This window comes from Pinus tabuliformis, chromosome 4_2 (assembly GCF_031772625.1).
Source record: "Pinus tabuliformis cultivar Carrire ecotype Pingquan chromosome 4_2, CPIR1, whole genome shotgun sequence".
Lineage (NCBI taxonomy): Eukaryota > Viridiplantae > Streptophyta > Pinopsida > Pinales > Pinaceae > Pinus > Pinus tabuliformis.
The window spans coordinates 929,088,887-929,114,953 of record NC_142304.1 but is presented as its reverse complement, the minus strand read 5'-3'; the positions used below and the strand labels follow the sequence as shown (position 1 = coordinate 929,114,953).

The 26,067-nt window shown below is 39.9% G+C and overlaps 1 pseudogene; it reads right to left on the bottom strand.

Annotated features, from left to right (window-relative positions):
* Nucleotides 1-5,193: 5,193 nt before the first annotated feature.
* The window catches only part of LOC149172742 (uncharacterized), a 47,095-nt pseudogene continuing 26,221 nt past the window's right edge, over nt 5,194-26,067 (bottom strand).

The window sequence follows — 26,067 nt, the reverse complement described above, 5'->3', positions numbered from 1 at the left end:
CGATGCTCTCTATCTTCCTTAGTTGAAGAGGAACTTGATATACCTTGCACCAACAAGGACACTCCATTCATATTTTTGATGGAAAGGTAGAGATAAGGAGGACTTCCAACAAAAATATAGTGATGATTGAAGAGGAAGAAGACAGGATGCTAAAGCTAAAGGACAATTATGCATCTTCTGCACAACATTCTGCTTATCTCACTCAACATAATGAAGGTACAATGTCTTCAAGTCTTCTATGGCATGCTAGACTTGGAAATATTAATTATGACAATATTTATTTGAGGAAAGATAATGGTGTTTCTAGTCTTCCAACTATTCCTAAAAAAACTAAAGCAATGTTTTGCTTGCATTCTTGGAAAAATAGTAAACATCCATTCCATGGCTCCAATTCTAGAGAATATAGAAAAATTTGTTTAATACATTAATATTTGTGTGGTACTATGCATGTACCTTACGTAAATGAAAATAAATACATCATGACATGTATTGATGATTACACCAGAATGTGTTGGGTATCTTTGTTGAAATACAAGTCTAAAGCATTTGAAACTTATAAAAAAATCATGTATGGATTGAAAATGAAGCACAAACTAATATTGGTGCCCTTTGTATTGAAAATGGAAGGAATAGACTAGTAATGATTTTGAACCCTATTTTGGACAACATGGGAGACAACATCAAACAAAAGTTCCATGCAATCCCCAACAAAATGGTATAGCTGAGAGGATGAATAGAACATTGCTCAATATGATTCACTCCATGATGTTATTTAAGAATGTAAAATTAATGTTATAGGTTGAATAAGTTTTGTGTGTAGTCTATAAAAAGAATATATGTCCATCACATGATCTTCAAAACAAGACTCCTTATGTAATGTTTTATGGCCACATCCCCTCCATCAAGAATCTCAGGGTTTTTGGTTCCACCTGTTATGCCTTGATTCCAAAATAATAGAGGTATCAACTTGATGCAAGGAGTCATAAATGAATTTTCTTGGGATACTCAAATACCACCAAGTCCTATCATATTTGTGATGAGGAAAATAAGAAATGCATACTTTCTATAGATTTATATTCCTTGAGTCCACTAAAGGTGATGACATTGTTGAGAGACAACTTGATCATCTAGAAATGATTTCTCTGATGAAGACATATCATGATTTTGAAAATGATATTCTAGATGCTGAAGGGGGGAGCCCAATTCTGTGTCAATCTTTGGAATCTCCCTCTACACAACCAACTCCTTGTCATGAATAATTTCTAAACAACTCATCGAAATTGGGTGATGTCATAAGCATAATTGAGAAGTTGAACATTGATGATACCATGCCCTTAGAGGAGCCATCTAGTCCTTCTCCGAAACAACCAAAGTGGTTGGTAAAGACACTTGAAAGTGTCCATCATAATGAGATGAGAAAGACTGGAACCAGGAGTTCTACTAAAGATGACAATGCAAGTGCAAATTCAGGTGATGTGGATGACACAAATATTTTGTGTAATTTTGAACTAAATTTATCTATTAAATTTGAACCCACTTCCTTCAAAGAAGATGATTCTAATGACGAACAAAAAAAATCCATACAGAAGGAATATGATGCACTCATAAAAAATGGGACTTGGAAGTTGGTGGACCCTCCACACATAACCAAACCAATTGGCTACAAGTGGACCTTCAAAACAATTATAAATCAGATGGATCACTTAACAAGCACAACACGAGGCTCATGTAAAAAGGAATTGCACAAAAAGAAGGTGTTGACTATGAGGAAATATTTGTTCCCATGGCGTTGGCCTGCCAACAACTCCCCTACATTTTAACCAAAATGAAGGGGGCCCCATTAGAAATTTTGGAACTCCCCCCTTTAAATTGCACTTGATTGGTTTATGGTTTTTCTTATTTGCATTGATTGGATTTTATGCTTTTTCATCCTTTAGGATTTGGCATGATGTTTTGGTCACATGATTCAACGAAGTTTCTTTCATTATTTATGCAATCATTGCATCATGAAAGGGATGTCTTCATTAGGCATTTTTCCATCTAAGCCTCCTTCTTTTGATCGTTTAGTGATTTATTGATTTGTTTTGGCCCATTACATAACTTTAAGGAATCAATATTTATGATGACCTATTAGTTGTGTCGAAAATTGATAAGACCTCATCGATGGTTGGGATACTACCAACAACATATATTGAAATCAGTTCAAATGGTACACCCTGTGGAGGGGATCTTATTGCTTTACAATATCATGTATCGACACATCCTTTGTTCAAATCATTTGACGTTGTCACTTTTGTTGCTTTTTATTGAATGGTTATTCCACATCGTTTTTGAATACCCCATCTAGATCTCTTCAATGATTCATAATCGGATTGGTTTCGATGACTGGGTTCAAAATTTTATTTTCTTGGGTAGCCTTCTTCATTTTAATAATGTTGTTCACCTCCGTGTGAGTTTCAGAAGAAATAAAGCTTGATCATTTTTTATTAGTTATGTTCACATTAAAAAAGATGATCTTTTTGTTCACAAAAGTAGTTGGCCCATTAATTCAAGATGGAGAAAGACTGAGTAAAGAGATTCGATGTATCAATAAGTGATGCTTGTGAAAAGCTAATCATTCTAGACAATTTTTTTTCTTCAAATCAATGGAGATAAAAGCTATTAGAGAAGTATTAAATATACTTATTAAAAAATACAAGCTCAATAGTTTACAAATAGGTAATTGGATACTGCTACAATAAGTTTGGACAACCATAATTTGAGGGATTCCAAAAATTTGACTTCACTGATCGACTCATTCCCTTTTTAAACTTCATCCACAATTATTATGCTCCTGAAATATTGCGGGTTTCTTACAAGTCTCATACATTGTTTCCCAATCTTCAATGAATTGAAGACATTGGATAGAGGTCTCTACAAAATACTCGTAAGATGATCTGGGTTCATTTGAATGATGACTAGATGAACATTGGAGGCAAGAAAGTGCCTTACAAGAAGGAACTGGTTCAAATAATCCAATGCATTTTTGTATGCAAATATATCATGCTATTAAACAAATGACAACTTGGAGTACTCCCCAATGAAGTTGAGGGTTACAAATGCAATTTATTTATAGATACTGGGTCGCTTGGATACTTATCTGGCCATTTGTGATTTTTTGTCCATGTTAATAGTGAATGTCATTTGTAGAAGAGAAACCACTTAGCAGCTCTTCAGTAGCATATGGGAGCTTGCGAACTTTTGTTTCCCTAAAACTAGAAGGGTGTTTATATGGTAATTATACCTTTCTCCTTGTGACCATACTCTTAAAATAAGTGCTCACATTGCTCAAGGTGTGATTTGGTAGAAATAATCTAAAGAGGCATGGAATAGGCAGTGTATATCCTTAGCCACCAGATTATTTTTTCCAATAGTAAAGCTTCCTTAGGCCTTGCCATCATCTTACATAGAAGTGGTCTTGTGCTCCATAATAGTAGCCTATTAATGTGATTTATGTTGAATTATATACACATCTCAATCAAATACTTCACAACTTAACAAAATACGAAATACGCCAGCCATCCACATTTAACAACTAACTCAACATTAAGTGGCCTATAGATAGATAACCTCAATTATCATCAATCGAAACTTAAGTGACATCGACAACTGTCATAGTTGTTATTGTTGGTCTTATATATAGTACAACTACTTAGTAAATCCATAAGAAAAACTACCATCATGTTAATAGCATACCATATTTTAACATAAAATGTATTAAAAGTTTCCACAATACTCATTCAATAATTACTACATAGATTTTATGGAAGGGAGAAGCATGGAACCTTCTACTACTTGTCTTGTACTTTCATCTTGTACTTCAGAAACCAAATGAATAATAATGTTAAATTTAGCATGAAGAAATAAATACTATGGGTACTCTATCTTAAAAATCCCACTGGGAGAGATGTGGTTGTTGAATGCATGTATATAAGTTAGCAACTTGCAACTTTTTTGCAGTCCTTAAGTGTAGGTTGATAATATTTTTAACAAATAATAGAACATTGGCACAAATAAGCTACACACATCATTTTCAATTGGGTCTAGGTCAGGTAGTTCAAAGGAGAATTTTCTATCCTCTGCATTAAATTTAACATGAAGAAATAAATACTGTGGATACTCTATCTTGGAAATCCCACTATGAGAGATATTGTTTTTGAATGCATGTATATAAGTTAACAACTTGCAACTTTTCTGCAATGCTTAAGTGTAGGTTAATAATATTTTTAATAAACAATAGAATACTGGCACAAAAAAGCTACACACTTCATTGTCAATTGGGTCTAGCTTGGGTTGCTCAAAGGAGAATTTTGTATCTTCTACATTTAGGTTGAAATCGGCTTGTGACGTGTTTACCCTTTTTGGGACAACTGAGCTTGAAAAGGTACCAGCAATCTCATTCTCACTTAAGTGCTTGATAATGGAGTGAAATGTTGCTTGTAACAAAAAACTACACACTTTACTACTTAGTACATCTTTGACCTCTATATCGATTTGAGTAAGCTACAAAAGGTGGTATGTAAAGCATCATAAATATGGATGTCTCTTTACCAGTAGAAGTTGGTCTGTAAAGCATCATAAATATGGATGTGAATCATTAAATCACTAAATCATTAATTTTTAGTGAATGCTTATTTTGTCAAAGGTAGTGGAGGCAGTTCTAGAATTGCTGCAAGTAGAGTACTTAAGATGAACATAAAGTTATCAGTAAAGATTTCATATAAAATTTCAACACTGAGAACCTTGAAAATGGTGGCACTTTCATAAGCCATATATAGTGGTAGTAAAAATCAAATGAATTCCCAATTGTTTAAGTTACCAACTTCCTTCCTACCTAATCCCGCATTTATTTCCACACAATTGCATCGTACAACTACAAAATTTATAAAAAAATTAACATCCTAGAGTTATGATGGAAAAGAAAACAATCTGGAGCAAATATATATGCAGCGAAAAAAAAAAAAAAAAAACACTAGAAAGAAAGGACATTTATGGACAAGCTGAGATGCCATCTAAAGAAATGGTAATTACGAGTGCTCATGATGAAGAGTGAGAATATATATCTAAAAAGACAATAATGTTAAGAGTTCTCAAAATGAAGAATAACATTTATATAACCCGGTTCTCTGCACTGTGAAGTCATTGCAAACAATGCTACACGACATGATTTCCATTTGAATCCTTTATGAGAGTCACAACACCAGGCTTAAGCAAAGATACAACCATAGAAAAAATTAATCTTCCAAATTTAAAATTCATGTCAACTCGAGGTGTACATCATCGACAACAAAATTACAAACCTCATGGAAATCATTCACTAAGGTTTTAAAAGAAAAAAAAAATGGGTTACTGAGAGAAAAAAACTCACACCAAATATTTGTAGGTTCTCATTTTCTTGTTCTATGAGAAGTTTCTCATTGAACTGCTCAATAAATTCAACCTTCTTATTGTGATTCAATTAGTGATTAAATTCTTTTAAAATAGTGCCATCTTATATAGATAAAAAAATTAACGAAACATGCCCACTGGCCCTATCAAATATTACTACAGTAAAAAACTTAACGAAACATGCCCACTGGCCCTATCGAATATTAATACAGTATTCCTTGGTTGTCCTCCAATCACCAACAAAAAATGGAAAAGAGAAAAAATCAATGTAAGAAGAATGCTCCAATAACAAAGTCTAATAATTGCTTGGACTGCCAATTCTTGAAATATCCATTTCAAAGGAAATTGAGTTGTGTTTTAAAATCTCTTAGATAAGGTAAATAATATCATCTCTACCTGATCTTTATCTCTTGAACATGTTCATCTAATATTGAATACAACAATGTATAGCTCTTTAAGTTGAACACCTTATAGATGCTTAAACCCACCAGAAACACCACAACACAATTAGGAGATCTAGTAAAGTTCTACAAAAAACACTATGCATAAAAAGTGTTGTTCACATAAATACCATGTTTACCCATCCTGGGGAGAGTAGGTGAAAAAAAATTTATTCACATCATCAAACTCTACAAAACTAGGTCATTTCAATGACTCAGACTCGAATAAGGAAAAGTCTGCATTTGGTTGAACCCTTCAGATATACCTACAAATTTTCATGATACAGGTCATTATCAACACATCTATCATTCAAGTTGCACAAATATTAAATACAATGGCATATATTCCAGACCAAAGTTGAAGTTCATGATTCACAAATTCGGATCAAAATAATTCAAGACAAAACATACTCAATGGGTGCTGTTCTGCATTTCAGTGAACTGAAATTATGACAGGCATATACTGACACTGTGATTAGATAATCATTATTCTTATTATAAAATAGGTTTTGTATCACTTCATCCAGGATTATATTCAAGTAGCATATTCTCTTATTGGCCTCTGTCAATGCAGAACAAAAATTCATAAACTAACAAGAAACCACCTTACAAAACCAAAAAATAATAATATTAGCCACATAATTGACACTCAGAAATTAAATAGTCATATTAAATGTGTCTATCTTCTCACCCCTACGAAATGTTGCACAAGCACCATATTGGGCCAAAGAAAATACAATATCACGCGTTGCAACAATTTCTATGATTTCTGACCTCTTCCTAAGCAACTGCAGCCTCAAAAACCAATGTGCCTTGGGATCATAAGTGTCAAATTCCCCCTGAAAATAATAACAAGTTCAATAAATAAATATCTTTTTGTAAGTACATCATTTAACATACACCAAAAAATAAAATCCATCTATTGCTCTAGATAAACTTGAAAAGCATCTAAGGTCAGCATAATTTAAACTACAACTGCAGGTCACTACAAACTTCCAAAAGAAATAGAATCTAAGACATATATAATTATTAATGAACAGTAGAATTAACTACCTACATATTGATTAACATACTTCATAAATACTAAAAACAATTACGAAAAATAACTCAAACAAAAAACCTCTCGGGATGTAATCTTCAATGGTATATAAGAAAGTGGACAAAACTATGCAGGTTTCTAAAGATCCACTCCATAAGCAATACGTATGAAAAGTTCTCACTAAAATAAATCTTTAGAATAAAGGACAATAGTTGCAATAGAATAAACTAGCAGACTAAAATCTAAACCCAATGAGTGCCCATTTCTTTGTCTATATTATTGATTTGGAAATAGATGTATTAGTAATTTGTATCAAAGCTTCAAATATTTCATGGAAATTAAAAAGAAAAATCATAGACCAAGACACCAAAAACTTGCACTATTAACTATTATACTCATCACGATTGGCACTTAATGGTCTCAAATTCATCAATTAGGTAAATGATACACTACTAAATTACTAACAGCTCTAGAAAAACGACCTTAACTTGGACCATCCAACCTAGGACACAACCCAGAGTGTAGAAATGTACCTTATCAGAGTGCATAACGGAAATCAAAGGGTTCAAAATCATTCAAGATCATGCTCAAAATATGTAAGTTTACAAGAAAAATACCCAAAACCCCCCCCCCAAACAGTTCCCACTTAAACAGATAACCCACAATAGTGAACAATTGCAAAAATATACCTTGTCACATAAAAAAATCTATATTAGAAAGGATATCCTCACCTCTTCAAGTCTCGATCAAAAATAGTAGTTTACTATATCAAATCAAACAACATGTCTTTAGAATTTTTAGAAATTGGAAGGAACTAACTAAAGGCAAGCACTTGATTAAAACAAATTATAAATTATGACCTACAAAATTAAATCAAACTTATCTAAAAGTCATATCTTAACTAAAAAACATTGTAAAACGAGGCCAATAGTTCACTTATTCCACTCCTATATTAATATTTCCTTTATCTGGTTTGTTATGTTGTATTAATATCTGCCATAATGCACATTACACAAAAAGGCAATCGAGATAATCAGTTTAGCTTGAATTTTTCCAGAGTAAAATATTGCAATAGCATTAAGTCATCCACATTTCAAAATCAAATTTCATCATAAATTGTTAACCAAATGAGTAAAAGCTAAACCTATTTTGTTTGCAACTGAAAATGTTGTAGTTACATTTCTTTTTGTGGATATATTTACTCATTTTGTGTCCCAAGAGAAAATGTAACAGATCAAGGTACTCAATTCACATCTAAATTGGTGCAAATGATCCAAAATGGATCCTAAAAACCTCTAAGTCTTCATACACATAACTATCGGAAACACTATCGCATGGGAAAAACATTAAGAAATGGCGGAAAACAAAGTAAAGCTAAGGTTCAAACAGCGCTGCACATGAGCCGTCGGATCTGGCAGATCAACGGTCTAGATCAAATCGGCATATCACAATCGGCAGAGGCCAGCAGGAGATATCGGAGGTAGCCGTATGAAAATTGCGATAGCGATCAGCGCGATTCAACGAGGACTGTCGATCAAGCACGTAGATCAATGGTCCAAATCTACTCACAATATCGCATTGCTAAAACACAAGGAGGACTTAACCCGCGGCCCGAAGACTATGCGATATGCGATTGTGATATATCGCATCGCAACTATATAAGGGGTGATACCAAAGACCAACGACCATGCGATATGTCGATGCACCGATAGCCAATAAGGCTGATCGGAGCGATCGACGATTGGAGATCGGGGAAGATATGCGACATGTGATAAAGCCAGACCCAAAAGGGTTTATGGATGCGAATTAATATATTTTGAGTTCCGATATAAAGCCATTTGTCGAGTTTTTCTATATATTTAAGGTTTTTCTGTTATAAACCCAAATACAAAGGAAACCGCGACTTGCGACTTGCGATAGCAATATAACAATGGACCCGATGAGATTATGGGTCGGACTTGATATTTTTTGAAGTCCCGCTTGGCGTATTTTTCACTGTTTTTAGTGTATTTCTCTGTGTAAACAGAGAAACGTTTTCCTGGGGATTTCAATCGCACCAGTGGCCCTTTCCGTTTAAAAACAGGTGGCCACCATACCTGAGATCGTTCTACAATGATTGTTTAACACTCAAAAGAGGATTTGAACAGACAGCGGGCAGGAGCCAGAGAGCCCGAAGAGGAATACAAACCGACAGCGCCGATAGGCTTAAAAGGCCATCTAATGACAGAACAGACACAGCCAGAAAGCCAGAGAGGAAGTCAGTTGTCAAAGATGGATTGAGACAGAATAGTTGATCAAAGGCACTAAGAGGGGGAGTCTGTGCACTCTTTAGACTCAAGGTTTTCGAGTATCCCTGTGTAATATCATTGTCTGTGTGTTGAGACTCGGGTTGAGCTCACACTTGTAATATTATGTTCTTAAAGACTTAATAGAGAGGTCACCACTGAAAGCTGGACTAGGAGACGTAACCAAAAAGTCTGGTCAACTCCTTGATTATTTGTTGTGTTGATGTGTGTATGCCTGTTATGTGTTCTGACTACTCATTGTCTATATTATTCGCAATCTTTTCGATCTATTGCACTAAGTAATATAGGCATTTTCCCGCACATAAGTCTGTAATACCTTTATATTGAGTTAAGATCTTGTTTTTAGATCAAGTGGTATCAAAGCATTTGGTTTTGGTTTTGTTAACGTTAGACAAGCTTGTGTTGGATTTTAAATGCTAACTAGATTAAAGCTCATATTAGGAGAAGGAGAACTTGTTGAGGCTAATCCAGAGATTGGAAGAGTCTATTCTTAGAGGAGAATGGCAGAAGAAACTCCATTGGGATCAGAATCTCAATTTATGGAAGGTTTTAAGGCCATGCAAGCCATGGTGGAAGAGATGTATTTGGAGTTTAAGAAGGGTCAACGTGAGAGCCCCTCAACACCTAAACTAGACAAAGGAGTAGAGGAACCTTTTCTAGTTGCCCATCCAGAAGGCAAAGGAAAAGTCGAAATGCCTTCTCCACCATGTCCTCCATCATCACCTTCATCATCCTCATCATCTTCTTTGCATAAAACTAACCCTAATAAGAAAAAGAAGAAAACTTCATTAATTAAATTAGATGTGAAGTTTGATTTGCAAATTTATGATGGATAACTAAATGCAGAGAAGCTAGATAATTGGATACGAGAGATTGATGTATATTGCAGGGTGCAAAACATTGATTTAGAAAGGAGGAAGATTCAATTGGCTAGCCTTCGACTTGGAGGAACTGCACTAGTATGGTGGGAAGGCAAGACACAAGCTGATATGTAAAAACATGGTAAAATTGTTTCTACCTGGAATGAATTTGTTTCTGCTATCAAAAAGAAATTCTATCCTTTAGCTTACATGCAGCATGCAATGATGAGTTGGCAAACTATTCGCCAGTTGAAGGGTCAGAGTGTACAAAGTTATACTCAGGAATTCAGGAAAAGAGCTTTAACTCTAGGTATATCCTTGGACTCACCTGAGACTTTATTGAAGTATATAGGTGGTCTGCATGGTTATTTAAAGCATACTATACTCATGTTTAATCCCACTAGCCTAGATGATGTATCAGTTCAAGCAACACATCTAGAGGCTAGAGGCAAGAATGTGAACCCAGAGGTTGGGGGATCATCTAAATATTTTGTAAGCAAGAGCAAGGAAAAGAAGAAACTGAAATGGAAGGAGAGGAAAGAAAACATTGTACAGAAGGATAAACCTTCATGCACTCACTGCAAGAAAGGAGGACACGATGAGGCACACTGCTGGCTTTTTCATCCAGAACTGAAACCTAAGAAGTTCGGTGGAAGAAAGGAGAAAAATAATGCTGCAACTATTCAACAAGACTTGGGATTAGATTCAGGCGATGAAACAACAGTTACAGCCACAAGTATTAAAGGTTGTCAGCTTTAGAGAATGCAAAAATAAAGAAGCAAGTATAGGATTTGCTCGATAAAGGGTTTATAAGACCAAGCACATCACCATGTGGATCTCCAATCGTGCTGGTGAGAAAGAAATATGGTTTGTGGAGAATGTGCGTTGATTATAGAGAACTAAATAAAATAACGATCAAGAATCATTATCCTCTTCCTCGTATTGATGATCTATTAGATCAACTGAAAGAAGCAGTTTATTTTTCTAAGTTAGACTTGTGAAGTGGCTATCATCAAGTCAGAGTTGCAGAACAAGATGCATGGAAGACTGCTTTCAAGACAAAGCAAGGGCTGTATGAATGGTTGGTTATGCCTTTTGGCTTAACTAATGCTCCTGCTACATTTATGAGAGTTATGAATGATGTACTCAGACCTTTTATTGATGATTTTGTAATTGTTTATTTAGATGACATTCTTGTTTTTAGTAAGACATGGGAAGACCATGTAAAGCATGTAAAGCAGACTTTAGATGTTTTAAAAAGAGAAAATCTCTATGTAAAACTGTCAAAATGTGAATTTGGCAAAACATCTTTAAATTATTTGGGTCATATTGTAGGGGGTGGTGAATTGAAGATAGATCCCTCTAAGGTTGAAGTCATTGTGAACTGGCCTAAACCCAAATCTGCTACAGAGGTTAGGAGTTTCCTAGGGGAAGCACAATACTGGAGAAAGTTTATTTTTAACTTTTCATTGATTGCAGCTCCATTACATGCTTTAACAGGATTGAAACAGGTGATTAAGTGGGGAGGCAAATAGTAGAAAGCCTTCGACACCTTAAAAGAAAAAATCAGTACAGCACCAGTACTAGCACTGCCAGATCTTCAACATCCATTTGAGATTGAGACAGATGCCGGTGACTATGCTATGGGAGCAGTGTTGATGCAATACAGTAAACCCATATGCTATCATTCTGAGACATTTACTTCTGCAGTAGTTAATTATCCCACATATGATAAAGTATTGTATGCATTAGTACAAAGTGTGAAAAAGTGGAAACATTACCTAATGGGTAAAGAAACAATAATACATACAGATCATCAACCACTTCAATATTTGTACTCACAAACTAAATTGCAGAAGACATTATAGATGGATGGGTTTTCTACAAAAATTTCATCTTGTCATCAGATATAAGAAGGGCATACACAATAAGGTTGCAGACATGTTATCAAGACCAATCATAAATGCATCTACTATACTTAAGCATAATCAGTAATGCATGAAAGTTACATTGAACAATATGCTCAAGATGTAGATTTTAAAGATGTATATGCAACTTTAAGTCATGGAAAACAAGTAGAAGAATTGGATTATTATGTAAAGGACCAACTCTTATATCATTTGGGAAAGTTATGCATTCCACAAACTGAAAGAGTTAACATAATTCGAGAAGCACATACTTCTCTAATATCAGGTCATTTTGGTGTAAGTAAAACAGTTGCACAGTTGCAAAGGTTCTGTTATTGGCCAAGAATGCATGAGACAGTTTCTAGATATATCAAAGGGTGTACTATGTGTGCTACAAGAAAGCCAAGTAATAGAAAATTAAGCTTGTACACTCCACTTCCAATTCCTTATCGTCATTGGGAAAGTGTTTCCATGGACTTTGTTGGGGGATTGCCAAAATCTAGAAAGGGTCATGATTATTTGTATGTTGTTGTGGATAGGTTCAGTAAAATGTGTATTTTGATACCTTGTAACAAGCAGGTTACAACTGAACAAACAGCAAAGTTGTTCTTTCAAAATGTATGGGTTCATTTTGGTTTACCCACTTCTATTGTATCTGATCGAGATTCTCGATTTGTTGGGAAGTTTTGGTCAAATATATGGGAGTTGATGGACACCATGTTGAAGAAAAGCACAACATTTCATCCACAAATAGATGGTTATACAGAAGTGGTCAACAGGACAGTGATCCAGTTGCTCAGAAGCTATTGCAGCAAGCATCCCAAGCTTTGGGATGAGCACTTGTGCTATGTGCAAAATGCTTACAACTGTGCCAAGCACTCTTCTACTCAGAGATCTCCTCTTGTGACTTGTTTTTGTTTTATACCAAAGTCTCCCTTGGATTTTGTCTTTGGTAAAGACATAGTAGTTGATGGACACAGTGATGTGGACAAAGTAACCAAGTTCATTGAACAAATTTAGGAAATTCACCAGGCAATACAGGAACAGCTAGAAAGAAGTCAAGCCAAGTACAAGGCAAGACATGACAAGCATCGAGTTGAGCATAGTTTCCAAGTTGGTGATCAAGTCTGGCTATACATCAACAAAGACAGAATGCAAGGTGAAGGTAAGAAGCTAAAACCAATAAGGTATGGACCTTTCAAGATACTTGATAAAATTGGTGAAAATGCTTTTTGCCTTGATTTTCTAGCTTATATGCAGATCTATTCAGTCATTAATGCAGAAAACTTGAGATTGTATGAACCTTCATTGATTCAAGATCCTGAAGAGCAAAGTCAGTTGCCTTCTATTGAGGATATGTTGCCTGAATATGTCAATGAGTTACAGGAAGATACAGTTCTAGACAGGAAGGTGAGAACTATGCGTGGAGGGGATGTTGAGTACCTGAAAATAGGGCTCAAAGGTTCAAATCCAATCAAAGCACGATGGATAGAAGTTAAACAAGTGAAGGAGTTGTATCCTCACTTGATCGATGCCTAAAAACCAACTTTTGGTGGTCCAAAAGTTTTTCAGTGGGAAGGCGTGATCCAAAATGGATCCTAAAAACCTCTAATTCTTCATACAAATAGCTATCAGAAACACTATCACATCGGAAAAACATTAAGAAATGGCAGAAAATAGAGTAAAGCGAAGGTTCAAACAGCGCTGCACAGGAGCCGTCAAATCTGGCAGATCAACGGTCCAGATCAAATCGGCATATTGCAATCGGCGGAGGCCAGCGGGAGATATCGGAGGCAGCCGTATGAAAATCGTGATATCAATTAGCGCGAGTCAATGAGGACCGTCGATCGATTGCACAGATCAATGGTCCAAATCTACACACAATATCGCATTGCTAAAACACAAGGAGGACTTCACCCGCGGCCCGAAGACTATGTGATATGCGATTGTGATATATCGCTTCGCAACTATATAAGGGGTTTGTTATAGACATTTTTGTGCCTTAGCATGAAGCATGAAATGTCAATAATCTAAGGGATCCAAAGTCCCTAAACATGTTGTTCCTACCCCTAGACGAACAAGGTCAGCAAACCACAGCACTAAATATCAGTTCTCCACCTGAAAACACTCAAAAACAAGCTAATTCTGGATCATGTCAACTGCTCCACTGAGCATCTGCACTGAATGTCAACTGCTCCACTCTATACCTGCGCTGAATGTCAAAAGCAATGAAGGCTACCTGCGCTGGGCGAGATTGGCCAAGTGGCACAGTCATTCTGCAAGGTGTCAAATGCCCAGGAAGCTTCCAAAATGACACTTGGATCAAGGAATTCGCCTTGTGATGAGTAAGAGGATCTAGATCTCCAAGTGGAAGCAAGAAACTCCAAGTGGACTCAAGAACTGAAGTATAACTGAAGTGGGAGAGGACACTAGTCAGCTTCATGCCAAACTCAAGCTGACTCATCCTTTCTCCAAATCTCCTATATATAGAGCTCTCTCATGAGGTCTAAGGAGGCTGGAATCTTGTGAATGTAAGGAAGTGCTGTTGGTTTGAGTATAGAACTATTGGGTGATTGCTTTGAAGGAGGTGAAGAGGAGATTTCTTTCTGCTGGGAGGTGTTGCTGGATTGGGCCTATTACGGTTGTAACACTCTCAGAACTTTACTTCTTCCATTAATAAAGCATTTGAGGTTCTTCTATATGTATGTGTCTTTGTGGCGTATTGATGCTTGTATATTTGATTTATTCTAATCCTTGAATCAATTATGGATGTATGCTTCTTGTAGTTTCCCTTTCTTGTGCTTTTGCAGGATCTTTGTGTAGCTGGGCCAGTGAAAGAGCAAGGAGCTGGGAGCAAGCAGCAAGGAGAGAAGATTGGGTCAAACATTAGCGGAAGACAACGGTTAGTGGATCTCTTTCTCCCCTCTCTTACATCTCATAAAGAAGTAATCTTGAATAGCTTTGCATTCGGTTGTTGCTGAGGTACTATCACCCTTAGAGTGGGATAGGGTCATTCCGTATTGGATACTTTTCCCTACAACAAATTGGCGACTTCGCTGGGGAACGTATCTTGTTGGTTGTTTGTGTTTTTTGCTATTCATTTCATAAACACAGGGAGTACCGAATCGAACTGCATTTGGATCTTTCAAATGCAAAGTAGAGGGCAGCTACTCTAGCTCAGTTTCTGGGCAAGTTTATGATTTGAAGAGCTAATCCACAAGGACTCTAATAAGCTCTTAGTGATAGCTTTTCATCCTCCTTGTCATCCCTTAGTGTGTCCTTGACTGATAGCTTCTGATTTGGCCAAAAACTGTGAATTTTTTAGCAATCTGTGACCCGGAAACCAAGAGAAACGAAAGTTTCGTTCTTCAGTGTAGGCTGTGTGAAGGCTGTCTGCATTTCAGCGCAGTTCCCGAAGGGGTTACCTGCGCTGAAGGTCAAACTGCCTGTGTACCACTTGCGCTGGACCAGTCTTGCCTTGTGCTACTGGGGTTTCCTGTTGTTTCTTGCCCTGTTTTCACCCTTGTTTTTGCTGCCTGTTACCAGTCAATGTGCCTATCTGAAACCAACTTTCCTTGCCACTATTCCGCCTCGGTTGTATAAAGAAACTGTGTTTGTTCTTTATGTATTTCTTGTATCATTTACAGTTTCCCATAACGAAAGTGAACTAGTCTTGCTGTGACCTCTTAGATCTAGACCTGTTATAAAGTGTCGTTTTGATCTTAAGAGTCAGTTTATTTGCTGTTCATAGCTGATTGAGCATTTATTTTCGTCATATGGTTTGAATTTATATATTTCTAGTGTCGAAACAAGTAAATCTTAAGGTGTCTTTTGATTTTGGACAAGCTTGTTTGCTTTCACTTGAAATTGAATTCAAAATTATACAACAGCTTTCTTTTTGCATTGCGCCAACATTAAGAAAGAGAAAAGAAATACTTGCATTGTGTATGTGCACTATGACAGTTTGCATGTTGATTTAGGAAAAATGCATTAGTGTGTGCTCTATGATCTGTGTGAAAAGATGTTATCTTTCTTTTCCCTCAGTAGTTAAGATTTTCAAAGTTGAAAGATTGAAAAGCTTGCTTATCATCTTAGACTGCATTTAGGAGTGTTATCATACATCTCGTGGTGATCCATAAAGGCAAACTGCTAAACAAGATCAACCTTAAAATAAATTGAATTTACATAACAACGCATTGAAACATAACGCAAACACATAGAGGTCTAAGCTAGAGACGTGTTCCGGCGTCGTTAAACGTGATATCTTAGCGTTGAGTGGTTGGGTGATTCCTCCACGGTGAAGCGATAAGTATCAATACGGACTTGTGCTCCCACGTACCGTCGCGTATATATTGGGAGACCCCTATAGGAACAAAGCCTTTATCCAATAGGAAACCGTGTCGGCCGCCCTACTGATCGCAATGCAGTGAACACAGCATTCACGAAGATCGACCACTCGTACCGTAAAACGTATTCTGTGGTTTTGCGAAAAGTTTGGCACACCCTCTGCCTAGAACTCCAGAGCAGTTTCTTTTGGCCTTTTTCAAACTCTATAACTGAAAAAGTCCATCCGAGCATTTGTCACTTCGGGCTCGTTAAAACATCGAAGGAGACTAGAGTCATCTTCAGCTTTTTCTCAACTCTTAAAAAGTGAAAAAGCAAGTTGTGTCTAAAGCGTCGTTATAAAATTTATTTTAAACGGAACATAATCACCTACCATTCCCGCGTTAATCTTAGGTTGAGAACATGGAACGCCCCAACCAAGGAATTCCACATGATGGAAATCCTAGTCCTTTCTCCTCTTGGGGAGAAGTTGGTGCGCCCCACATGGCCACATTTTCGCTTCCAGGACTGACAATTGGCCTGCCTATCTGGCTATTCTCAACCAATGTAGTTCAGAACACCATGGTTCCTGAACAGTCGAGTCAACAGTTAGATCCGTCTAGAGCTGCCCACCAGCCTTCTACTTCCTATAACTCTTCCTCCAATCCTTCATCTTCGCAAGGTAGAGCCGGCAAAAGCCAAGCTCCCATGGAGAAGAAGGAGAAGCAGAAGAAAGAGAAGAAGAAGAAGGAGCCTAAGGCGACTGGGGGCAAGCAAAAGATATCTGACAAAAATCCACACACAGCACAGACCAGGCCTAAATCGCCATGTGTCATATGTAGAGGAGACCACTTCCATAGAGATTGTCCCTGTATTCCCCGGATACTAAGGGACTGGTCCCCTTATTTGCACAATTCGGGGGCATCAACCTCTGATAGCCATGTTGATTGCTTACCGTCAACCGGCGAAAGTGAAGGTTCAAGACAAAGAGGGGGAGCAAGATCCCCCTGCAGACTGTGTGAAGGCGATCACGCCATCCACCGTTGTCCCTTCTTAGACGAAGCAAAGAGAGTTTTGGAAGATCGCCCGCTTTCACCGTTGAGACTTCCTCCTGGATACAAAAAACTCGTGCCAAGTCCTTCGTTGGTTGAAAATACAGCTGGCCAGCTCAAGTGGTCAGCTGAAGCGTCAGTCATTGAAAATGAACCTACTGAATCCAGACCAGACGAAAGTCTAAAGGTCAATACGGCAGTTGACCCGGTTCTTCCTTCAGAGGTTTCATCCTCAAATGACACCGTCACTGAAGATTCATCTTCAAATGACACCCTCACTGAAGAGAATAAGGATGACACCATCCAGATTCTTTTCATCAACACCGACTCTGATGAGCATCAGGGCAATGCGCCCATTCCTTTATCGTAGGAAGGAACATCGTCAAGGTCATATCCGGCCGTGTATTCGGTCCCACCACCAAGCAACCTGGTTGTATCCTTTGATTGGAACCAACTAGGCAGACTCCGGTTACCAGCTAGTATACCATTCAGAATCATAGTCCAAATTTATAGGATGGTAATGGCTGGAACTATCATTGATGAAGGGGCATCTGTGAGTATCCTTTCCTCTATTGCTTGGAAAGCACTGGGTTCCCTAGAGCTTTTGCCTGAGATAAGAAATCTCTCGAGTTTTGATAAAGGAACCAGTCGACCGTTAGGGATCCTCCCCAATGTACCTGTTACGTTGAAAGGGAAGACCGTTCAGATGAACGTGATGGTTGTTCAAGGACCCTTGGATTATAACCTACTCCTTGGACGAGACTATATATATTGCATGGGAGCTATAGTCTCCTCACTCTTTAGAGTAATGTGTTTTCCACATGAAGGAAGAATGGTCAAGCTCGTAGACCAACTTTCATTTCCGGGATCACGCATCGCAAATAGTCACATACCATCCCTCAATGGTCTATTCACCCAAGAAATGTCTCCACCCCCAGTCCTCCTTCCCGATGAGTGCGAGTGATTCGGAAAGATGGGACTGGAACCCAGGGGGCATGCATCCTGGTCTGCTTTGGGCAGAGAAAACCTTGGGTATAGAGTAGATTTCCGCGGGAGAATATGACTAGTCCGTACCCCGTCCGTCTAGGAAGAGGGGTTGTTCTGGAACAAGATTCTTTTGTCAAAGTTATGTGAGTGGAATAATCTGTTTTTCACCCACCTTTGTCTATTTCGGTAGACATTGCTGAAGAAAGAGATTGATTTGCGGCAGCAAATAGAACCATCTTTGGGTAACCAGAAAGAGGCAAGCCTCACCCTTTAAAACAAATGTTTTATCGGATAAGTAGGGGCAGCCTTGAAATTGTACTTTATACCTGGGGGCATGCAACCTTTTTGGAGTGCAAGCAAGGGACGACTATTTATTTTTTTAAATTTTTAGGTCCTCCCTTTAAACCTGTAGGTCTAACCCTTTAAACTCGTAGGATTAGCCGTTTCCAAACTTGCATAAAGAAAGGATATGGGGCAAAGGTCAAACTTTGCCACATTAGGAGCATAGCTTCATGAGATAAAGCTCCATAAAAAATAGCTATCTCACAGGAGACATTCTTATCTTATGACTGGTATTATCGAGCAGTTTTAGCATAAAGTTCATGCTCGTTAAAAAATAAACGCAAGATCGAGCAGTTTTACCGCGGAATTTATGCTCGTTAAAAAATAGAAAAGCGTGAGCAAGAGTTTCCTCCAGAGTTTAAGCTCATTAAAAAATGAACCTATACCGGTAAATAACCATTGTGATCGTAAATTTACTAGCCATAAAAAGCCTTGGTCGTGTTTGCACCCGCCACCTCCATTCCATTTGGCCAATCGTTCACCTCTATATGATTGTTTACCTATTTTGAGGAACAGCTGCGAAGAGTGATTTCACCTAGCCATCCTTGTGACACTGCCGTGATTGGAAAATTCCAACCTGTACCTGGAATCTGCTGCTATCCCTGTTTATCACTCGTTCCTCAAAAGACGAGTCTTCTTTGAGCTCTTTTCATCTGATTCGTAAAATATGAAAAGTTTGCCGAGTTTTGGCCTTCCAGCTCGTAAAAGGACCGGAAGAGCTATCCCTCCTCTAGATTTTAATCTTTTTGGACTTGAGGGATTATTACATAAAAAGGTCGAGCGCTTGTTTTATTCGGATCGTTAAAGTTATCGAAAACTCATCCCTTCTGTATTGTTTTATACTTTTTCGGACTTAAGGGATTAGATGACGAAAAAGGAATTTTGGAGTTAACTTTCTGTACCTTTTCAGACTCTCTAAAAATGAAAAGGACCGAGTTTTCCTTGTCGTTAGATTCGTTAAAATGATTAAATAGCGACAAACTTGTCTTTAGACGAGAACGCATTTCCCTATCGCTAGGCTCGTTAAAACATAGCGATGGGCTTGCCCGAAGGGCAGGTTATAGAACAAGCATATGTTATCCTCCTCAAGCTTGACAAAAATAAAGAGGTACTGGTCAGAAATGACTGGGGAAAAATTGGGAGAACCTCAAAAGCTTTAATGGTAGCAAGTCGCTCTTGAACATGACACTTTGTCCTCCGTATCACATCGGGTTGGGTTGTTTCATTCACCGGTCTCATCACCATGGTCCTCGCCAAACCATCCACATTTGGGGTAATGCTACCGATCCATCACATCAGTGTCGTTATATGTTCAAGAGATGTTGTTCAGAAAGAGTCAACCGTGTCCCATCCACTGCCATACATTTTTCTTCATCCACCCATGATCGCCACCCTGAATCATATCTCACAGATTGTTTTCGCCTCCACTAAAATCATTAGCTCCGTTCCGTGTCACTGATGTGGGATTCATTAAGGCCCTCCTTTGACGGATCGATTCTTGTCGACTTCAGCTCATTCTCCAAGAAGTTGATCTAGGGACAAACCCCCCAGTACTTTGAAGCTTGCATGCCTCAATGGCAAGTTTCTCACTTCCGGCGACAGGTATACATTAATGACCTTCGACCAGAAGATTTTGCGTGGTGTTCGACGCCAAGTCCTTTATTCACGCCACGTGAATTGTACTGCAGTACCTTGAGGGTCATTGTCATTATTGGTGATTCCTCTCGTGCTTGTTAACGGTTTACGTTATTGACCGGTAATCAAGCGATGTCTTTCCATGTTCGACTTCAGCGCAATTCTCACATGGATCGACTTGTACTTAGAGTGAAGATCGAACGAGTTCTGAAGACCCCGGATCTAGTTTCATCCATCTGGGCTGCGATATATATTCAGGATATAAAGACATTTGATATGTACATCATTACAGCAGATGATCTGATCCAGGTGGATGTTGGTGGCCACCCACCAACCCATTGGGACCCCCACAACTATCTCTTTCAGTCTTTTCAGTTTCCTAAATTGCAGCACAGTTTACTATTTTTAGCAGTTTTTCGGGTCCTGAACTTCCGGAGCCGTTTTGAGGCCCTAAACGACGTTTTTTGGGAAATCTGGGGGCAACATGGGTCCATGGACCGATGTTTTCCTTCCCAAAGTGGTAGTACTCGGATAAATCTTTCTAACAAGCTATCATACGCGTCTAACGGAGATCATATGCCAAAGTTACAACCCCGGGAAATTGATGTACCAATTTACCCAAACGGGGCCCACAATTTGGCGTTTCATCTTCTAGGGTTAGGTTTCGGGATATGAAGGGTTTTCCATTGTTTCTCAACAATAAATAGGCCTTCGAGCCTCATTGTAATACAGTTTTTTTTTGGAACAGTTCAGAGGCATGTAGCCGCACATCTCTTCTCAGAGATAAGCTACCATCGCCCTATCTGGTTTATTCCCATTTCTGGTTGTAAGCATATTTCAGTATTTTCCATTAATGAAATGAAGCATTATTTCCGCTGCATCTATGTGTTTATGGTTATTGCATCTCTGTATTTATGGTTATCTCTGTAATCTATTGCGTTCCTGCTTAAATCCAGATCAGTGGTATCAGAGCGGTCTGCTTTTTCTCTGTTTTTCTTTGCATGTCCCCAACGAGGTCGGGATATAAGGAGTTAGGGCTTGAACTGGTCGAACCTTTGCAAGACCAGCCTCGCAAATCCCGACGGCCTCCCATGGCGGATGAGAAGAAAGACGAGGGGGCAGGAGATCCTATCAAAATCTTGCTCGAAGAAGCCCTCGAGCGGCAAAGGAACGCGATGATGGATAGCTTTGCGCAGATCCTTCAGCGGCTACCCAGAGGCGACGCATCGGCTTCCAACAGCGACTCTGGAAATGCCACACCGTTTAAGGTACAAGTTAATTTTGAAATCCCCATCTTCGAGGGTCAAATAGACGCAGATGCCGTAGATAAATGGTTAAATCTGCTAGATGGGTATTTTTCTGTTCATGAATTTTCAAGTCGGGAAAAGATTGTTTTCGCTCTTCTCAAAGCAGCCCCCCACGTCAAGGACTGGTGGGAAACCTACTACGAGCAGAAGGATGAAAGTACAGGCTCACTATTTTCAGCCACACCCACTTGGAATGACTTCCGGGATGCCATCAAGGAGCAGTACTACCCTGTCGGAAGCTATGAGGACAAATACATCAAATGGACCACACTGCGGCAGGGACGAGACCAAGATGTGCCCGAGTTCACAAACATTTTTCATACCCTTCGCACACAGTTGGGTATCAAAGATTCTGAGCTGCATCTGGTACTCAAATACCGCGGCTGCCTACACAAATACATCCAGGAAGAGATGGGGTTCTTGAACATCCCCTCACTCGGCACAGCATACCGATACGCTGTCAAAATTGAGCAAAAGTTCAAACAGAAGAAGCGAGACTTTGGATCTGCAAATCCGAAGCCCAAAGGACAAAGCCAAGGCGGGGTGACCCAAGACAACCCGTTGAAGCCACAAGAAAAGAACAACACCACGAAGCTGAAGAAGGACACAGGAAAGTGGTGTGAGTTCCACAAGAGTCCCACTCATAACACAAGTGAGTGTCGGACCAAGCAGTCACTGGTGGCTAAGTTGAAGGCTTCCGAATCAGATGCATGTTCCGACCCTGAGCCAGAACCCGACAAGGGGAATTGCAAAGGGAAGCAGATCATTGATGCGGATCCTAGCGCCACTGTTGCCACTGCCAAAATCCAGAAGAATGAACCTGCAGATCCAGAGGAGGGGGAGCGTCTTTTCCACTCACAGATGTGGGTGAAGGGTTCACCGCTGCAATTCATTGTCGACAGTGGTAGCCAAAAGAACCTGGTTTCAGCAGAGGTCGTGAAGCGGTTGGGCCTACCGACTACACCGCATCCGCAGCCGTACAGTATCGGGTGGCTTCACGAAGGATGAGATCTGAAAGTTCGCCAGCAGTGTCGCCTTCCATACAGCATCAAGCCCTTCACAGACGAGGTATTGTGTGATGTTACACCTCTGGATGTTTGTGATGTATTATTAGGCCAGCCATACTTGTGGAGGAGACATGCTGTGTATGAGTCAAGGCCTCGTGCTGTCATTATTTCTTTGAGTAATTCATTATACAGGATACCAGAGGTAGCCCCACCTACTGCCACATCCTTGATCACTACCAAGAAAGGCAGCAAGCTCATATCACAGACCAGAAAATTCATTTGTCTGGTTCACTCCAAAAATAAGGGGAAGATCGTTGCTACATCCGTGACCCCTGCAAAGGGTTCCTACACGCAGCAGCAGCAACAAAGGGATACGGTCATGACAGAACACAGGAACAACTTCTCCTCACCCACATGGGTACCACACAAGTTTCAGGTGGGCAACAAAGTCTGGTTACATCGACAGAAAGAACGCCTTACCAGAACCCATCAGAAGCTCAGACCACTCCGACATGGTCCTTACAGCAGTACCAAGGCTATGGGGAACAATGCTTTGGAGCACATCATTCCTCCATTCCTTCGCCTGCACCAAATGTTCAATGTGGACCATCGTCGATCATGCTTCCCACCATCACTGGACACATCAGAGATTGCAGGACAAGTTCAGCAGATGGAGGAACTCAACGCAATGGGGACCATTGCTTCCTAAGGGGGGAGGAATGATCCAGGTGGATGTTGGTGGCCACCCACCAACCCATTGGGACCCCCACAACTATCTCTTTCAGTCTTTTCAGTTTCCTAAATTGCAGCACAGTTTACTATTTTTAGCAGTTTTTCGGGTCCTGAACTTCCGGAGCCGTTTTGAGGCCCTAAACGACGTTTTTTGGGAAATCTGGGGGCAACATGGGTCCATGGACCGATGTTGCCCTTCCCAAAGTGGTAGTACTCGGATAGATCTTTCTAACGAGCTATCATACGCGTCAAACGGAGATCGTATGCCAAAGTTACGACCCCGGGAAATTGATGTACCAATTTACCCAAACGGGGCCCACAATTTGGCGTTTCATCTTCTAGGGTTAGGTTTCGGGATGTGAAGGGTTTTCCATTGTTTCTCAACAATAAATAGGCCTTCGAGCCTCATTGTAATACAGTTTTTGGAACAGTTCAGAGGCATGTAGCCGCACATCTCTTCTCAGAGATAAGCTACCATCGCCCTATCTGGTTTATTCCCATTTCTGGTTGTAAGCATATTTCAGTATTTTCCATTAATGAAATGAAGCATTATTTCCGCTGCATCTATGTGTTTATGGTTATTGCATCTCTGTATTTATGGTTATCTCTGTAATCTATTGCGTTCCTGCTTAAATCCAGATCAGTGGTATCAGAGCGGTCTGCTTTTTCTCTGTTTTTCTTTGCATGTCCCCAACGAGGTCGGGATATAAGGAGTTAGGGCTTGAACTGGTCGAACCTTTGCAAGACCAGCCTCGCAAATCCCGACGGCCTCCCATGGCGGATGAGAAGAAAGACGAGGGGGCAGGAGATCCTATCAAAATCTTGCTCGAAGAAGCCCTCGAGCGGCAAAGGAACGCGATGATGGATAGCTTTGCGCAGATCCTTCAGCGGCTACCCAGAGGCGACGCATCGGCTTCCAACAGCGACTCTGGAAATGCCACACCGTTTAAGGTACAAGTTAATTTTGAAATCCCCATCTTCGAGGGTCAAATAGACGCAGATGCCGTAGATAAATGGTTAAATCTGCTAGATGGGTATTTTTCTGTTCATGAATTTTCAAGTCGGGAAAAGATTGTTTTCGCTCTTCTCAAAGCAGCCCCCCACGTCAAGGACTGGTGGGAAACCTACTGCGAGCAGAAGGATGAAAGTACAGGCTCACTATTTTCAGCCACACCCACTTGGAATGACTTCCGGGATGCCATCAAGGAGCAGTACTACCCTGTCGGAAGCTATGAGGACAAATACATCAAATGGACCACACTGCGGCAGGGACGAGACCAAGATGTGCCCGAGTTCACAAACATTTTTCATACCCTTCGCACACAGTTGGGTATCAAAGATTCTGAGCTGCATCTGGTACTCAAATACCGCGGCTGCCTACACAAATACATCCAGGAAGAGATGGGGTTCTTGAACATCCCCTCACTCGGCACAGCATACCGATACGCTGTCAAAATTGAGCAAAAGTTCAAACAGAAGAAGCGAGACTTTGGATCTGCAAATCCGAAGCCCAAAGGACAAAGCCAAGGCAGGGTGACCCAAGACAACCCGTCGAAGCCACAAGAAAAGAACAACACCACGAAGCTGAAGAAGGACACAGGAAAGTGGTGTGAGTTCCACAAGAGTCCCACTCATAACACAAGTGAGTGTCGGACCAAGCAGTCACTGGTGGCTGAGTTGAAGGCTTACGAATCAGATGCATGTTCCGACCCTGAGCCAAAACCCGACAAGGGGAATTGCAAAGGGAAGCAGATCATTGATGCGGATCCTAGCGCCACTGTTGCCACTGCCAAAATCCAGAAGAATGAACCTGCAGATCCAGAGGAGGGGGAGCGTCTTTTCCACTCACAGATGTGGGTGAAGGGTTCACCGCTGCAATTCATTGTCGACAGTGGTAGCCAAAAGAACCTGGTTTCAGCAGAGGTCATGAAGCGGTTGGGCCTACCGACTACACCGCATCCGCAGCCGTACAGTATCGGGTGGCTTCACGAAGGATGAGATCTGAAAGTTCGCCAGCAGTGTCGCCTTCCATACAGCATCAAGCCCTTCACAGACGAGGTATTGTGTGATGTTACACCTCTGGATGTTTGTGATGTATTATTAGGCCAGCCATACTTGTGGAGGAGACATGCTGTGTATGAGTCAAGGCCTCGTGCTGTCATTATTTCTTTGAGTAATTCATTATACAGGATACCAGAGGTAGCCCCACCTACTGCCACATCCTTGATCACTACCAAGAAAGGCAGCAAGCTCATATCACAGACCAGAAAATTCATTTGTCTGGTTCACTCCAAAAATAAGGGGAAGATCGTTGCTACATCCGTGACCCCTGCAAAGGGTTCCTACACGCAGCAGCAGCAACAAAGGGATACGGTCATGACAGAACACAGGAACAACTTCTCCTCACCCACATGGGTACCACACAAGTTTCAGGTGGGCAACAAAGTCTGGTTACATCGACAGAAAGAATGCCTTACCAGAACCCATCAGAAGCTCAGACCACTCCGACATGGTCCTTACAGCAGTACCAAGGCTATGGGGAACAATGCTTTGGAGCACATCATTCCTCCATTCCTTCGCCTGCACCAAATGTTCAATGTGGACCATCGTCGATCATGCTTCCCACCATCACTGGACACATCAGAGATTGCAGGACAAGTTCAGCAGATGGAGGAACTCAACGCAATGGGGACCATTGCTTCC